At 44.6% G+C, this 12,334-nt stretch overlaps 1 protein-coding gene across 2 annotated transcripts in view; it reads right to left on the bottom strand.

Annotated features, from left to right (window-relative positions):
- The window catches only part of MICALL2 (MICAL like 2), a 48,360-nt gene extending 44,066 nt beyond the window's left edge, over positions 1 to 4,294 (bottom strand). Inside the window, exon 1 of one of the 2 annotated variants that reach the window (XM_075179581.1) lies at positions 4,147 to 4,294. The gene's annotated coding sequence lies outside the window, so the exon portion shown is untranslated. Of the gene's footprint in view, positions 1 to 4,141 lie in introns of both variants that reach the window. The other variant, XM_075179580.1, reaches the window with a different exon arrangement.
- Positions 4,295 to 12,334: the final 8,040 nt, after the last annotated feature.

Genomic DNA, 12,334 nt, shown 5'->3' with positions numbered 1-12,334 from the left:
CAATAAATAGCAGCTTATTGCTGGAAGGGTATGCTGGGACTTGTGGTTTCACAACACCTGGAGTGTCACAGGTTAGCCAACTGTACTAGTATGTTTTGGCGTGTGGGAGGAAACCAGAGCACCCAGAGGAAACACACGCAAACACAGGGAGAACATACAAACTCCACACAGATAAGGCCATGGTCGAGAATTGAACTCATGACCCCAGCCCTGTGAGGCAGAAGTGCTAACCACTAAGCCACCGTGCTGCATTTAGGTCTGGTTTTAATTACTAAAGGTGGCATTTGTCATGACATCAGTAACATCCAGCTCTAGATTTTTTTGACTGTCACCAAAATGTCACCCTTAAACTTATGTCTGTTATACACGCCGAATAAGCACATAACAGGCATTTCACTCAGAATGGAGTTCCCCCATAGTCTAAAAGTAATTTACCATGTGTAATCTAAGCCTACAGACAAAGGTTAGTGACTAGCTATAAAACTGCACAAAGGAATCTTCATTCTTTCCTACAGGTAATTTATTTGGCAAAAACTCACAATAATTAGAATAAAAGGTAGGTATACAATGATTTAGGGACAAAGGAACACATTCTCTTTATGCTTTGCTCAGGTAACACACCATTTAAAGAATAGTGAAAGAGCAAAGTCTGACTTGTGCTATTACAACTAATAACAGCCAAAAATAACCTGTGGACTAAATGTACTCAAACAAAATAGGATTTTAGCTATTTTAATCCTTGTGAGTTATTGGGGAACATGTGGTAGTAACTCACGATGAGTCGTTCATGTCGGACTGTCACACAATTGTGGAACTTACATCAGGGTTCTTGGAAAGTGTTAGTTCTGTTTCGATTGACCTGAAGGCTTTAAAATAATAACACATATTGCCTGAAATTTCTCCCACAACCTGCTCTTGTACCGGTTGCTGTTGTTGCCTGCAGCAAACTGACTGTCAACAAGCAGATATTTTAATACACATCAACATATTTGATCGCCAAAGAAGTAAAAAAGTTAAGTGCATATCTATATTCAAGGGGTTTTTATCACCCTAATGCTGTATGGTCGAATACACAGATTGTAATAAGTGAAAACAGATAAATTTAGGCTAAATTGATTGTTTGTGACACTACACACACACTTAAACAGCGCAATTACCTCTTTGTCTGTTTTACCCAGTTTGTTCATTACTGTGTTTGTCCCAAACTGTACCGCGCTACAGACTTTCCAGGCGCTATATAAATAACTGTTGATGATTATAATCGGACAGATCAAACAGATATTTCCTATGAACAGTCCATGCATAGTAACAATTGTTTATAACACACCAGATTATAAACTACATGCATTACTATGGTCCTTTCACAGACCAAGGCTGACAGAAATTTGGAGCGCTGTAAAAGCCAATTCATTGTTAGCTTAGTGGTCTTTTGCTGTCCACACAATATTAAGGCAAAAAAAAAACAAAAAAAACAACAATAAATCTGGATGAGAATATTTAATCAACAGCAAAAATAAGTCCAGAATTCACATGATCTGTTTATTGCAGCTCCTGTGGCCAAATCAGGTACAGATCCAGTCATTCAGCAGTCAGGCCAAAGGATGGTCGCCACAAATCACCAAGGAGTACATTCACTAAACTGGGGGTGTGAAAAGTGGAGATGTTGCCTATAGCAACCAATCAGATTCTAGCTGTCATTTTGTAGAATGTAGTAATGATAACTAGAATCTGATTGGTTGCTATAGGCCGCATCAACACTGTTCCAAACCCGCAGTTTAGTAAATATACCCTCAAGTGTGTACTATAGGATAGATGCTCAGGTTTTGGAGAGCTACCCATGATATCTGCTGCTCTGTGCACAGAAGGCGAATGAAGCAGAAATGTACCTCAGAATAGTGATTTAGTGGACCCTATTGTCAGTACTAATTCTGAATATTTTCTGTCCGGCATTTAATCCAGTACCACAAGTAATACCAGGGTTGTCCTAATACAGGTCTATTGAGCACTTTTCTGAGGACCGCTCCGCCTGGCTGTACAGCCACACCTGAGTACATATCATTAGACAGGTCACACAAAGCAACAAGCAAATATTTAATAACACTAGTACAATGCATGTAATAGGGTCGGACAATAAAACCCATTTAAAATGGCCCCATACCCACTGGAATTTTTACTCATTTTCGGGTGCATTGCAATCTTTTAAACGCTGCTTGATTCTTTCAATTGTTTTTACTGTAGGTAAATGCATTTCAGAAGTCTAGGTGACCTCTAATCACTCTCAAAACAATACTAAAACGAGAGGCAAACAGACACAAACAGGTCTGCATTATTGCTGTTTATTTATATAGAGCCGCCATATTACACAGCATTGTAGAGAGAAGATGTAATCGCTCACATCAGTCCCTGCGCCAACGGAGCTTACAGTCTAAATTATCTAACACACACACGAGCTAGGGTCCATTTTGTCAGCAGCCAATTAAACTACCAGTATGTTTTTGGATTCTGGAAGGAACTCGGAGCACCCAAAGGAAGGTCACACAAACTCCTCACATATAGGGTCAAATGAGACAGCAATGCTAACCCCTGTGCCACAGTGCTACATGCTTTTTCACTCGTTTGTACTGGTGTTATTTTAACGCAGGCTAACTCCAGTGGGTATGAGGCCTAACTATGGAAATGTGCCCTTAACACAGACTAACACTTGTGCCCTTGTAGCTGCTTTCACTTCAACAAGTCAAGACAAAAATAAAATAAAAACATGACAGCACATAGGCCAGCTGTAACTTGGAAGATAAGGAAACTTCCACAAGGCATGAGCGATATGCAGATGAGACTGATCTCTTCTCTGAAACTGTTGAGTTAACATGATCACATTACATGACAGTGATTTGGCAGGGAGTTAATTGTGAACCTCATAATGTGAGCACAAGTGCAAATCTGGCACTGCCTAACTAAACTTGATGCAAAAGTTCTGAGATCATTACAAACTGCATCACACATTTAGGGGCTTATTTATGAAAGGGAGATAAACCATTTCTCCAGTGAAAATGTGGCGTTTTCGCCAGAGTTAGGAGTTCTCCCAATCAGGATGGCGGCATAGGAAAATATCACATATAATCTTCCCGAGAATACACCAGCCTCCACCTCCTAGGGCTGTCGCAGCCTCTGGGAGACAGAAAAATGTTTTGTTATTTAATAAGGCTTTATTTTTCCTAATTTAATCTGTTTTTGTTTGTTTTTTACTTAAAATCTATTTTTTTTTTACATTTTATTATTTTTTAATTGAAAGCTTCCAGGTCCAAGGCGCGAGCCGGCGAGTCAGGCCGCAGACACACAGAAGACCGTTGAATCAGTAAGACTCCTCTTACCACTGCAAGCTGGTATCACCAGGCAGCTTAATTATCAACAAGTTGCTCCGGCGATATTTTTACAGTAACTTGCAGCAAAAAATCGTTACCTATCGCTGCGATACGCGGTGATAGAAAATCATTGCTATTGACGCATACTGATAAATACGCCTGTTAATGAGAGGGAATGTGTACTTTCATTTTCACAACCGTCATATTATAAGGAATGTTTTTACACCACAGAAAGTAAACATGAATAAAGCAGTTTACAGAGGACTAGTTCTAACAGGTTAACATGAACGAGAAGTTATAAAACACCACTGTTATAAGTTTAGCACCGTTTAGACTGTAAGCTCTTTTGTACAAGACTTTCTTAGCCCTTGACTGCCCATAGCACCTCTGGATATGCTGGAACTTAAATAAATGGCAACAGTTACATCATAAGGAAACATGGGGGGGTTCAGGTGCCCACAATCCCCCCTGTAGACCAATATATTATACACAGTATATGAATATTCTGCTGAAAGGGAAGTTGGAACCAATAAACTTATGTTAGCTCCTCTGTACACAGACTTAAAGGGACCTAATGCAATAATTATTTGCAGATGTACTTTATTCAAACTTACAAATAAATTAATGACATATGACACTTATGCTGCGAATATCTGTAATACCTCCCAGTGTCTATATACTGAACCCATGCATATTACAGGTATGTAAGCCTACTAAACATACATATATGTGACCGGTAGGTTACACAGGTACACGTAGAGCACTGCAGGCAGGCAGATCACCTTACTTGGTCCGGCTCCAGTCACTGAGCTGCGGGTTCAGGTGTCAGTGTGTACGTGGGGCTCCCTCCATATGCCAGCAGTGGAGACAGGATCCGTATCCCAGAGACAGCCGCCTCCAGCCTGCAGCTAACGTGTGAGCCTGGTAATACACAGCAGCAGCACAGCCCGGAGAGCGGGGCGGGGCTTCCCGCCGGCTAGGCGAATGGGAACCGAGCAGCACTAGAGAGGGGCGGGGCAAGAGAGGGAATTGTGCCAGCGATCAGCGTGCTGGATGTTGTGGGGGCGGGGTCATCAGGCAACAAAACTCTTCAGTGACAGGGAGGGGGGACCACCAGTGGTGTATGTGTACCGGTCATTACATAGCACACAGGGAGTGGGGACCACCAGTGGGTGTATGTGTACCGGTCATTACAGCACACAGGGAGTGGGGACCACCAGTGGCTGTATGTGTACCGGTCATTACAGCACACAGGGAGTGGGGACCACCAGTGGCTGTATGTGTACCGGTCATTACAGCACACAGGCAGTGTCAGGGAGTGGGGACCACCAGTGGCTGTATGTGTAACTGTCATTACAGCACACAGGGAGCGGGGACCACCAGTGGGTGTATGTGTACCAGTCATTACAGCACACAGGGAGTGGGGACCACCAGTGGGTGTATGTGTACCAGTCATTACATAGCACACAGGGAGTGGGGACCACCAGTGGGTGTATGTGTACCGGTCATTACAGCACACAGGGAGTGGGGACCACCAGTGGCTGTATGTGTACCGGTCATTACAGCACACAGGGAGTGGGGACCACCAGTGGGTGTATGTGTAACTGTCATTACAGCACACAGGGAGCGGGGACCACCAGTGGCTGTATGTGTACCAGTCATTACAGCACACAGGGAGTGGGGACCACCAGTGGGTGTATGTGTACCAGTCATTACATAGCACACAGGGAGTGGGGACCACCAGTGGGTGTATGTGTACCGGTCATTACAGCACACAGGGAGTGGGGACCACCAGTGGCTGTATGTGTACCGGTCATTACAGCACACAGGGAGTGGGGACCACCAGTGGGTGTATGTGTACCGGTCATTACAGCACACAGGGAGTGGGGACCACCAGTGGGTGTATGTGTACCGGTCATTACAGCACACAGGGAGTGGGGACCACCAGTGGTGTATGTGTACCGGTCATTACAGCACACAGGGAGTGGGGACCACCAGTGGGTGTATGTGTACAGTCATTACAGCACACAGGGAGTGGTGACCACCAGTGGGTGTATGTGTACCGGTCATTACAGCACACAGGGAGTGGGGACCACCAGTGGGTGTATGTGTACCGGTCATTACAGCACACAGGGAGTGGGGACCACCAGTGGGTGTATGTGTACAGTCATTACAGCACACAGGGAGTGGGGACCACCAGTGGGTGTATGTGTACCGGTCATTACAGCACACAGGGAGTGGGGACCACCAGTGGGTGTATGTGTACAGTCATTACAGCACACAGGGAGTGGGGACCACCAGTGGGTGTATGTGTACCGGTCATTACAGCACACAGGGAGTGGGGACCACCAGTGGGTGTATGTGTACCGGTCATTACATAGCACACAGGGAGTGGGGACCACCAGTGGGTGTATGTGTATCGGTCATTACAGCACACAGGGAGTGGGGACCACCAGTGGGTGTATGTGTACCGGTCATTACAGCACACAGGGAGTGGGGACCACCAGTGGGTGTATGTGTACCGGTCATTACATAGCACACAGGGAGTGGGGACCACCAGTGGGTGTATGTGTACCGGTCATTACAGCACACAGGGAGTGGGGACCACCAGTGGGTGTATGTGTACCGGTCATTACATAGCACACAGGGAGTGGGGACCACCAGTGGGTGTATGTGTACAGTCATTACAGCACACAGGGAGTGGGGACCACCAGTGGGTGTATGTGTACCGGTCATTACAGCACACAGGGAGTGGGGACCACCAGTGGGTGTATGTGTACCGGTCATTACAGCACACAGGGAGTGGGGACCACCAGTGGCTGTATGTGTACCGGTCATTACAGCACACAGGGAGTGGGGACCACCAGTGGGTGTATGTGTACCGGTCATTACAGCACACAGGGAGTGGGGACCACCAGTGGGTGTATGTGTACCGGTCATTACAGCACACAGGGAGTGGGGACCACCAGTGGGTGTATGTGTACCGGACATTACAGCACACAGGGAGTGGGGACCACCAGTGGGTGTATGTGTACCGGTCATTACAGCACACAGGGAGTGGGGACCACCAGTGGGTGTATGTGTACCGGTCATTACAGCACACAGGGAGTGGGGACCACCAGTGGGTGTATGTGTACCGGTCATTACATAGCACACAGGGAGTGGGGACCACCAGTGGGTGTATGTGTACCGGTCATTACAGCACACAGGGAGTGGGGACCACCAGTGGGTGTATGTGTACCGGTCATTACATAGCACACAGGGAGTGGGGACCACCAGTGGGTGTATGTGTACAGTCATTACAGCACACAGGGAGTGGGGACCACCAGTGGCTGTATGTGTACCGGTCATTACAGCACACAGGGAGTGGGGACCACCAGTGGCTGTATGTGTACCGGTCATTACAGCACACAGGCAGTGTCAGGGAGTGGGGACCACCAGTGGCTGTATGTGTGTGTACCTGTCATTACAGCACACAGGGAGTGGGGACCACCAGTGGCTGTATGTGTACCGGTCATTACAGCACACAGGGAGTGGGGACCACCAGTGGCTGTATGTGTACCGGTCATTACAGCACACAGGCAGTGTCAGGGAGTGGGGACCACCAGTGGCTGTATGTGTGTGTACCTGTCATTACAGCACACAGGGAGTGGGGACCACCAGTGGCTGTATGTGTACCGGTCATTACAGCACACAGGGAGTGGGGACCACCAGTGGCTGTATGTGTACCGGTCATTACAGCACACAGGCAGTGTCAGGGAATGGGGACCACCAGTGGCTGTATGTGTACCTGTCATTACAGCACACAGGGAGCGGGGACCACCAGTGGCTGTATGTGTACCAGTCATTACAGCACACAGGGAGTGGGGACCACCAGTGGCTGTATGTGTACCAGTCATTACAGGACACAGGGAGTGAGGTCACTGTGTCTCCAGATACACAGGACTCGGTATGATAGATAGTTTTGCAGGTTTTAGATCAGCAGAGAGGTAATGGAGTGTCTAACTTTGCAATATGTACAATAACAGTGTGAAGGAAATTGTACTGCAAATTGCATATTTTAAAGGCATTTCAATAAATCTAAAAAAAAAAATTTGACTGCCCCCACTTAGCATAATTGTGCATGTCTGATTGATTGCTATTGTTCAGTGCAAATTTTGCAACTATATGCAATCGTTGCTTTTCTTAGCGCAAGATACGCATTTCCGTACTGCTCATGTAAGACAAAAATGTGTACGCATACATTCATATATAGTATTTTTTTTCCGTTTAATTGCCTTGTATCTCCATGCAATAGTTAAACAGGGGCAGGAACGTGGCAGTCAAATACAATAAGGGAGTGTTCATGTAATTGCGACAATATTAGAGGTGGACCCATCCGTAGATACGCTCTTTGTTAAGCTGGGTACACACTACAGAATTTTCCACCAACTTTTTATGCCGATCGATTTTACATCCGATCGATGGTCCGATCGCTCGGTCCATGGACTGCATACACACTAGCCTTGTTTTAGACGATAAAGGGAAGAGGGGCCGTCCCGGTAGCGACCTTTTACAGCCATGTTGTCGTGAGCAATGATTGTAATTTCGTACTCACTGTCGTGGATTGGTCGGCAGTTTATACACACTACACAGCGGAAACGAGATTGTAACGAAAATTTTGAACGGTACGACCAACCAAATGAGGCGACAATCGTCCATTTGGGCAGACTTTCGACCATCGTGTCACTGCACACACTGACCCGACTTTCGAACGAGCGGTCGTATGTCGGCTGGTTGAGCCCATTATTAGACAAAAACCCTGTAGTGTGTAGCTTTAGAGGAATCTCTTGCGGGTGCTGAAGAGCTGGTGCAACGACAGGCAATGATCATGATGACTGTCGCCAACATTATCTGGCTGCTTTTGATGGCGTACACCAGCTGTCAGTACCTAATTTAGCGTCTACATTATATGAAGTCACAGCAATTCACATTTCTATTTGTACTACTGCAGTAAAGAAGATTCAGATTTGATTGTTAAATAACGGATGTTCTGATAGCAGACATCCAAGAAAGTTAATTTGTCTCCCTATAGTTGTCTCTCAGTGATGAAGATTCTTTAAGACATATTAGCATACCTCCCAACTGTCCCAATTTCTTGCTACAGGGTCTCCCCCACAGCCCACATGGGCAGGAAAAGCCCTAGCAGTTTTAAGCATGTGACTGGTAGCCTTCAGAAGTGGGGGGCACACTTTTTTTTGCGGCTAAATGCCACAGTGTACACTGCCATCACTCAAACCACTGATCATATCACATAGACACAATGGGCTGCCCGGTGACTTAGTGGTTAGCACTTCTACCTCTGGAGTTTGTATGTTCTCCCCGTGTTTGCGTGGGTTTCCCCCCACACTCCAAAAGACATACTAGTAGGTTAATTGGTTGCTATTAAATTAAGTTAGACTGTAAGCTCCAATGGGACAGGGACTGATGTTTGTATAGCGCTGTGGAATTAGTGTCGCTATAAAATCAATTTGTCACCTGGCCTGAGGTTAGAGGGTTCCCTAAGCGATACATCTGGTTCCCTCTTCTATGCTGTAGAGAGTTATTTGGGCTGCTTGCCATCATTTGACCTCCCAGGGTGTCCCATTAACCTCCCATCTACAGTGGGATACCTCTTCTATATCTGAGTCAGACCCGGATACACCCTGTCTCTGGTGTCTCCCCTCGCTCCTACACAGTACCTTATACTTGGTGTGTAAGCTGACCTGCTGGCAGCTGCACTCTATTCACCGTTGCTGCTGTGAGCCTCACAGAGTGGGTTGTCACCCTCTTCATGGACATAGTCCTACACCTCCCTGCTGCTCTATCGCACCATATCTCCATAACCAATTAAACTGGGCACGCTAAGGAGGTACCAAACTCCTGGAAGAATGGCAGATTCCTCTCCATCCTGATCTTCCCCTGCAGAGGTCCTCTCCTCGTACTGAGTTGTCAAAGACTGAGCCTGTCTGCACTTCCATGGGACTTGTTTGTCAATTCTGTGTGCATCATGATAAATATATTGTTCTTATTTGTTCTGATCTTGCTACAGGAGCTGCCCTGAGCGTAGCTATAATATTTTATTAACGTTCCACATTCATTCTTGTGCTTGACAGTACTCTCCGCTTTATGTTTCTAATGTTGAATTGCTCACCTAAGAACTGTTTGTTGTCCGCACTTTGTGGTCGGTAACATAGGTTATAATTTTTCCAGCCTGTTCTAGTGAGGCTCTGATTTGTCTCATATTGTAGCTTGTTGATTAGTTACATTTGTGAAAATGTATTTTTTTTTATTATTTTATATTTTTTTGACTTGCTTTTAAATGTCTCCTTATTTAATTGTTCATTGTGTTGCATGGGTGGTGTTCTTTATCACCACCCCTACATGTTAAACCTTACCCTATGCGTCTTCCCTTCCCTTCCTTTGGTTCCTCCAAGGTTCCGTCTCATTGTTGTGCTCTCCTTCTGTTCGCTCCACATCTCCATACACCGCTCAACAGTACACCACATCTATACTATCTTATACCCCTAATGGATTGATAGTCAAGTTTTGTTCCTTGAATGTTAGGGGTCTTAACTCCCCAAACAAACGGAGGTTTGCCCTTACCACTTTTCATAAACGCAGGGTTGAATATAGTAGCCTTGCAGGAAATGCACTTCTCTTCTCACGCCCCTCCCCTGTTTTTTGACAATAGATTCCCTACATGCTATACTGTTAATGAGCCCTTTAAGATGAATTGGGTAGCTATTCTATTAGGCACACACGTTTCCTTTACTCTTCAAACTAAATTTGAAGATAAGAATGAGAAATTCCTGATCCTTATGGGGACCACTGTCTCTATCAATGCCCTGAATTTTAGACAAATTCCCTTCCTTAATCTACTGTGATACGTAGTGAGGATCTCATGTTTTGGGGGATTTTAAATTGATCTTAGACTCAAAAATGTATAGATCTTGTACTCTCCATTCTGATGCTACTGTACACAATTCAGGACCCTCCATTACATTACGTAATATTTTGGCAGAATACGATCTATACAATGTGTGTCACTCCCTGAGTGAAAGGGAATATACATATTTTTTGACTGTTCATAAGTCTTACTCGAGAATAGACCTAATTTTGTCCGATAAGTGGACGTTCAACACACAGACTTTATAAACATCCTCTTAATTTTGTGGTTAGATCATGCCCCCTTAGAGTAGGAGTGGAACCTTTGTTTGCCTTCTATCCTCTCCGGAGCCTAAAGTAGCCCTTTATGCCATGACCTTGGGGGTATATTTAATAAACTGCCGGTTTGAAAAAGTGGAGATGTTGCCTATAGCAACCAATCAGATTCTAGTTATCATTTATTTAATACATTCTACAAAATGACAGCTAGAATCTGATTGGTTGCTATAGGCAACATCTCCACTTTTTCAAACTGGCAGTTAAGTAAATATACCCCCTGGTCCGGATGGTTATATTAACAATTTTTTGTGCCCTTCAAAACGAAGCTTACCCCAATCTTGACCAAAATGTATAATGCAATTACTGGTAGAGGTAATTTCCCGGAGGAAATGTTAGAAGCTCGGATAATTACGATCCCTGAGCCCAGTAAGGACAATTCTGACTTCAAGAATTACAGGCCAATTGCCTTGCTCAATACCACCGGCTTACTTTCTACCCCCTTCCCCATTTCTAATGCTGCAAGACAGGTCCTTGTGCATTTTAGCTATTGAACCATTGGCCCAGACGATTAGGTCCTCAACTGCATTTCCTGGTATCACCTTTCAAGCTACCTCTCAAAAACTGTGTTTATTCGCAGATGACATATTTCTGTTTGTAACCAGCCTGAAGTCCTCATTGTCAACCTTACATGAAACTATAGACCACCATAGTGCAGCTTTTTTGCTATAAATTGAACGCTACTAAATCGGAAGCGCTTTCAATCAATATCCCTCTAGCTTCCTTATCCAGATTACAAAAGTAATTTCTCTATGTCTGGGTGCGATATTCCCTGGTTTATCTTGGAATTTGTACATCCTCTTCCCTTGCTGATGTTTTTGAGATTTATCTTACATCATTATCCAATTTTCTAATTTGACCAAGAATTGGATTAACCTTGAGATCCTCTAGCTGGACCACATTGTCTCTTTTAAAAGAACGAAATTTACTTACTCAATACAAACCCCTATATCATTCCTAACTGGTTTATGGCTAGATTTTCCACTTACGTTTGGAAACAAAAACGTCCCCTTCTAGCTTATAGATGCATGACTCCTGCTAAATGCTGAGGCAGTTTGATGTTGCCTAAATTAGTACAATACCAGGAAGCTTGTCACATTTTGGCACAACTTAGAGACTGGTCCCTCCCTCCTCTCTCCAAACCATGGGTTGATCAAGAAAAAAAATTGTACTCAGAGTACCCTTTGGCGAATCTCGTATGAACGTCCAAAGATATGCGACCTATGTCTCATTATAAGCTGTCTTCTATCTCAGATTCCCTATGAGTATGGAATAGACTAGCTATGCTTACTAAAGATCTTGCACTCACAGCCAGAAACTTATCCCTAAAAGCTTTGACTAAGCTGATCCCCAATTTGAATCTTACCAATTGGTGCCATCTTGAGATGTCTACGCTTAATGACCTGATTTCTCAAGATCTGCTTCTACACTTCTACAAGAACGTTTTAGTGTACCATCTAGAGATAAGGTTTCAAATCAAGCATTGGGTGACAGATACCTCTAAGACTTCACATTCTTTGTGATTACGCCCCACATGGAAATCTGGATAGATTGACTAGGGGTAGTGGCATAGGGGGGATAACGTTCTGGTACCAACGTTTACATCCTACTAATATGTCACTCAAAACTTCTCCACAGTTACAATGGGAGATGACCTTCTTGTTATTCTCTCACAACAACAAAGGGAGAGTATATCTCACTTCTCATCACATGTCCAAATGTATCAACCAAAG

This window comes from Mixophyes fleayi, chromosome 7 (genome assembly GCF_038048845.1).
Source record: "Mixophyes fleayi isolate aMixFle1 chromosome 7, aMixFle1.hap1, whole genome shotgun sequence".
NCBI classification, from domain to species: domain Eukaryota; kingdom Metazoa; phylum Chordata; class Amphibia; order Anura; family Limnodynastidae; genus Mixophyes; species Mixophyes fleayi.
Note: the sequence above shows the minus strand (reverse complement) of the source record. Positions and strands in the feature narration are given on the sequence as shown.